Genomic DNA, 5889 nt, shown 5'->3' with positions numbered 1-5889 from the left:
CCAGATCCAGGAGGAAATATAATTATGGGTACTGCATTATGAAACATTTTCCCTTAAAATGTTTTATTATTTATACAACCTAACACAAGTAATGAAGATACATTTAAAAGCAACATAAATTTATAAATTACAAACAATATTTTGACATCAATCTTCACATACTACAAAGATAACACTCAATATTAGTTTGACAAATCCTAAGAATGTTTTGCTTTACATTAATGCAAATTTGTTAATTATACTATGAAAATGTACATTTAATCACTTTATTGTTAATTGATATACTTGAAAGCAACATCAGTCACTTCTTGAAGACCACTGCAAGATAACAAGCTGCAGCTGAAGACCTTCAGAGCCCAGTGTGTATGGAGCCCTGAGAGCAGTGGGGACAGGGAAGGCAGCTTGTTGAGGACATATCTGCCACGGGTGCCATCTGGAGGAAAACAGCCAGCCACAGCACTTTCAGTAGTTAGGAACAGCAAGGCAGTGATGCCTAGGGCCAAGAAGGCAATCCAGCAACACTGGTGCCTCCCACTGACCCCCTCTCAGCTGCACAAGGGCTGCAGGGGAGGCTTGGGTGACCTCAGTAAGAGTAAGAAAGTGGAAGTGCAGTTCTCTGCCTGGATTTTGAACTAATCAAAAAGAAATTTTGAATTTTTTCTAAAAGACAGATGGGATCCCCCTAAAGAAAATATCCTGGTACCTGTTGCTGGACTGGGAAAACTGGACTGGGAAATAGCTGTGCTAGGTGATGCTTGTCAAGATGCAAATTTTCCCTCCCTCCCTCCCTCCCTTCCTTCCTTCCTTCCTTCCTTCTCTTTTCTTCCAACCTTGTTCTGAACAGCTATTCTAAAATTAATAAACGTAAACTTTATCTCTGGATCTCTCACTGGATCTTTCAATTTAGCAATAATGGAAGATCAGCAAATCAGATACCACCCATCTTTGTCCCTGGCATTGACCCCCACAGTTTTCTTCCTGGTTCTAAATTTTGTATGACAGCAGGAGATTTTCAGGAGATTTATCCATAATGCAATAGGTGGCACTATACTGCTGCCTCTTTCTGCAAAAGGCACAGCTCACAATGTGATTGACTATATTGATACAATATGGAAAACATTCAAGCCAGGTGGAATTTTGATACAACTTGGTCCTCTGCTGTACCACTTTGAAAATTTGGCAAAGAACTTTCCATAGAATTGAGCTATGAGTATATAAAAAATGTTGTTCTGCAATATAGATTTCAGGTAGAGGTGGACAAAGAATCCCTATTGTCAACATACACTGTGAAGGATCTCTCTATGATAAAACACTACTATGAATGTGTCTTATTTGTGGTCCATAAGCCACAATAATGGTCGTAAGTTATATCACTCAGAAAAGTTTAATAAGAACAAATGCTGAGATAAAAAACTCAAAATCAACTATCAGTGATGACAGGGCACAACCTCAAATCAGTGCTGCCTTCTTATTCCTAACAACATTTAGAAATAGTATCTATTCACTTTAAAATATCTATTGATTTGGTCATAAGTACACTATGATATGCAGATTTCTATTGCACAAAGTAAAAATAGAGGAAATAACCTTCACATATACTTTTTCATTGAAGTCCACAATTGTCTTTAGTTGAAAACAAATTAATTTCCAGTGTCTTCATGAAGCTGTCACAAGTCTGCCATATTAATAACTGATAGTATTGAAGTCCATAATAATCTTCTTTCTATTGTTTTATGTGCATTTCATATGCTCTTTTTAGAAGTTTAAGGATTGTTACATTCAACATATGGAGTTGGTATTTTGTTTGCTTTCTTCCGGAGCAATCTATATATAAAATATGTATTTATTCATTTTTCTTCCAAATTAGTAGACTGTTTTTTTTCTGGTTGAGCTGAATTTAGAGAAGAATCAGATATTTAATTTTTATGAAATGTTAAACCTAATTATATCACTAATCAGTAAGATATAATTAGGTAATTAAGTCTTTTATGTACATTAAATGGAATACTTTATGAAAGCATACTCATCATGGATCACTTTGAAATGTGTCCTCTGCTGTACCACTTTGAAAATTTGGCACAAAAGGATTTTTAAAAGTAGCTCTACAAGAGTAGAAAATAAAAATCTACCCATTTGAAATGTGTGATATTTGTTTTGTTTTGTTTTTGGTACTGGCTATTGAACTCAGAAGCACTCAATCATTGGAACCACATCCCCAGCCCTATTTTGTATTTTATTTAGAGATAGGGTCTCACTAAGTTGGTTAATGCCTCACATGGCTGAGCCTGCCTTTGAACTTGCCATCCTCCTGCCCCAGACTCCCAAGCCACTGGGATTACTGACACAGGCCACCATGCCCAGCTGAAATGGATGATTTCAAACTAGAAATGAATACGGTTTGTCAGCGTGCTATTTAAAATAATGTATTTTTTGTTGTTGTTGTTTTTGGATTACCAGGATTATGAAAGGAAGCACTTTTTTAGTTAATCATATACTGGTAAAAAAAAAAAAAACTCTCATAATGTTATTAATGTGGAAAATTTTAACTATGAAATTTGGGGAATTCTCATCACCTATATGAATAAACTTGAAATTAATTGCAAAAGGGAAAAAACAAAATTACTTTTTCATAAAAAATTTAAAAGAAATATAAGAATTTAAATCATTAATTGAACAACCAGGAATGCATGCTGTTTTTGAATAATTTAAAAAAATGACTTTTATTTGCTCACTAGTGTTTTCACAACTTGTATCAAAACAAAAGATCTTTTTTTCTCTCACAAAGTCAAAAACAGATTAAAACTCATGGATTGGTTTTGTTACCTAATTTTTTTTACTATCAGGTTTTATTCTTTAATAATGTGCCTATATTTCCAAATTATAGAATATATTTTAGTTAAATGTGATATCAATCAATAATAGAAGAGTCACTGAAGGATTTATTTAAATCTTTATTTCTTAAGTTTAGTCCTAGCTGCTAAACTATGTAAGCCTTAACAATATTTTTTTTTTAATTAGCTCTAATCATGAATGAATTATTTTCAAAATGATCAGGTATTGATTTAGGTGTGGCAGGACCATTCTGTCCTGGTATTTTCTAGGCTGAGGCATAGGAGAGAAAGACGACCTGAGTAAAAGGACAGTCAGGGGCAGACATGTGTTCAGTGGCCATGATCCCTCGTTTATATAGGTGGTAATTTCCACACCTTGGCCCAAGCAAATACGTTAGTGGACATAACTTATTAAGACTGTGTTAATCATTTTTATACTTACTGCATAGGTAAGTTCCTCCTCCCAGAATCAGGATGTCACAGAAGCATCAAGTTTTTCTTTCTCTCTTCCTTCCTTCCTTTCTTCTTCTTCTTCTTCTTCTTCTTCTTCTTCTTCTTCTTCTTCTTCTTCTTCTTCTTCTTCTTCTTCTTCTTCTTCTTCTTCTCCTTCTCCTTCTCCTTCTCCTTCTCCTTCTTCATGTGTGTGTTATTCTGTTTTCAATCACTTGAAAATCAAAAAAGAATAATGTTTTAACCTTTTTCTTGGAGAAAAGAAAAAAAACTAGAGAAGATACACACTCATCACAGAGTGGGACATCACAGAGAAGATATACACTCATCACAGTGAGACAACTAGAGAAGATACATACTCATCACAGAGTGGACAAGACAAAGAAGTTGGCTGTAGTAGTTCTGTTTGTACACATCCTGGGGATGTCTCTAGAACTGGACCAGGTCTCTGCAACATAAAGCCATCTAATAAGAACATAGGGACCCTCTTCCAGCCTATACACATAATAAAGCCCTCACCACACTTGTGTGCATCTGATAGTTTGCATATATGTATATGTGGGCACATTTATAATGCATGCACCCAGCTGTGCTTCCCAACCTGGCCTTCATGCCCTCCCCTGACCCCAGACAACCTAGACAAATTCTGCTACAAGGAGACCAAGACATACATTTAGGATACCTGGGTAATTTTCTCAGGTTGACAACAATGTTCTCAGTTGTCCTGGCAATAGAGTCTCCTTGGGCCTCAACTATATTCACTGTGAAATTGGAAGACTTGTATGGATTTTTAATTCTTTTTAAAATTAATTAATTCAATAACAGAAAGGGTCCATTAACTAAAAAGAGGCTCACAGCGTGAAAGAATTCTTGGAGTCCTGTCCATTTTCCAGAGAAATGTGGAAAATGGTATCAACCAACAGTTGTTTTTCTGTGTGATGGGAGAACACTTCCCCCAGAGAGAAGAAAGGGCACACTGGGAAGAGGGGAAAATCCTCCACTGTGCACTGCAAATGTGGGTGATGGAGTAAAATAGTTGCAGCAGAGGTGAAAATGAGGAGGAGGACGAAGATGGTGATGGTGATGGTGATATACCCATGGTTGGACTGCTGTGCCAGAGCAACAGCTGTTCTGATGACATCGCTACTACTGCTATTAGAGCAGAGGAAAGCATCAGTCTTGATTTCTATGTATAATGTGAAGGCAGTAAATGGCCCCAAAATGTGTTACAAAATTTTTGAGGACCTGGACACTTTACAGAAGAGTTATAGTTTATTCTATAAGCTCCATTTTTCTATCAAAACACAAGGCTGAGAGATAGTTTTTCATACTAAGACTCATTTACAGGAACTATCTCAGTGTCCCTCTGGGCACAGGACAAATGCTGCCTCTCTGTGCTGTGCAGGACAGGGTGCAGCTGGCACAGTGAGGCAGTACTCCTGTCCACAGTATTGCAGATGACAGAGGCTTTTGATGTCACATAAAGGGAACCACAAGCCTTAGTTTCCTCCACCAACAGAAAGCAGCAGAGGTACTACTACCAGGTCAGAGGATAGAGATGCCCAAGAGGGACAAATAGGGAGGCCAGCGTGGTTCTTTATCAAACAAAATGTCATGTATAAAATGTATGTATGTATGAAATTATATAGCAATAATTCTAATGACATAGTGCCACATTCTAAAACTCAACAGGTGATCAAGGGTCAGGCATTGAACTGGAAGTCAGGAAAGTTGAACCTATGCCCTGGGTTACTATAACCAGGGTCTGAGGGCAGACTCTCTTGTGTCTCTCCAGGACATTTAAAGAAGCCCAGAACATAGAAAAAGACTCACCTAAGAAAGGTGCCGGAGGAACCAGGCTCCAGGTATCAGACTGAGTAGATTTTGTAGGGCTGAAAATCACTCAAAAGACAAAGCTTCCGTCCAGGTACCTTATAAGGGAGGTCAGTGTGAGAATGTAGGGCTCCCAGGACCTGTGTCCTTCCTCCACTATGACTGCATGGGTTTCCTGCCTAATCCTAGGGCACCATTGATCATGATCTATAAGTTGTTCCAGATATTACCCCTCTATCTTAAGAACTTGCAGAGATGCCTTCCCACTCATCTCTGGCCTCTCCTCCCATGTCCAGTCACATCATCCCTTAAGGCTCTTTGATCATGTTTAATAACAGGTATGCACAGCCTCCTTGAGGAGATTCTGCAGAGTGCTCTAGAATCTTACTTGATTCAGGGACTCAGGTATGACCATGGGCCTGAACTTGCTTATGTATGTATGTATAATGTGAAGGCAGTAAATGAAAGGATGAGTAAATGGAAGGAGCCTTATCTACCCACCCTCCAGAGATCATCCATGTACAACTGTGAGGCCACAATCTTCAAAACGACCATGAAAATTTTAGGTTTTTTTTTTTTTCTCAAGCAGCTCTGGCTTCTAGAACTAATAACAAGATTATGTAAATTATTTTGCAAAAATAAAAAGTAAGAATACATTCTTTATGCCAGCTTATTGTGGAAAGGGGCTGTCGTAGAATAAAGAGAATATCATGCTGAATGACACTGCAAGGCGTGATAAGTCCACACATTCAGGTGGTTCTTTATCAAACAAATG

The 5889-nt window shown here is 37.6% G+C and overlaps 1 pseudogene; it reads left to right on the top strand.

The window, feature by feature from the left end:
- The first annotated feature begins 489 nt into the window (after positions 1–489).
- Positions 490–1355, top strand: LOC124106630 (carnosine N-methyltransferase-like; annotated as a pseudogene).
- The last annotated feature ends 4534 nt before the right edge of the window (positions 1356–5889 follow it).

Source organism: Marmota monax, unplaced genomic scaffold (assembly GCF_021218885.2).
Source record: "Marmota monax isolate L192 unplaced genomic scaffold, Marmota_monax_Labrador192_F-V1.1 WCK01_AAM20220418_F8-fsc00416, whole genome shotgun sequence".
In the NCBI taxonomy this organism is placed as follows: domain Eukaryota; kingdom Metazoa; phylum Chordata; class Mammalia; order Rodentia; family Sciuridae; genus Marmota; species Marmota monax.
This window is presented reverse-complemented; position numbering and strand designations above follow the sequence as displayed.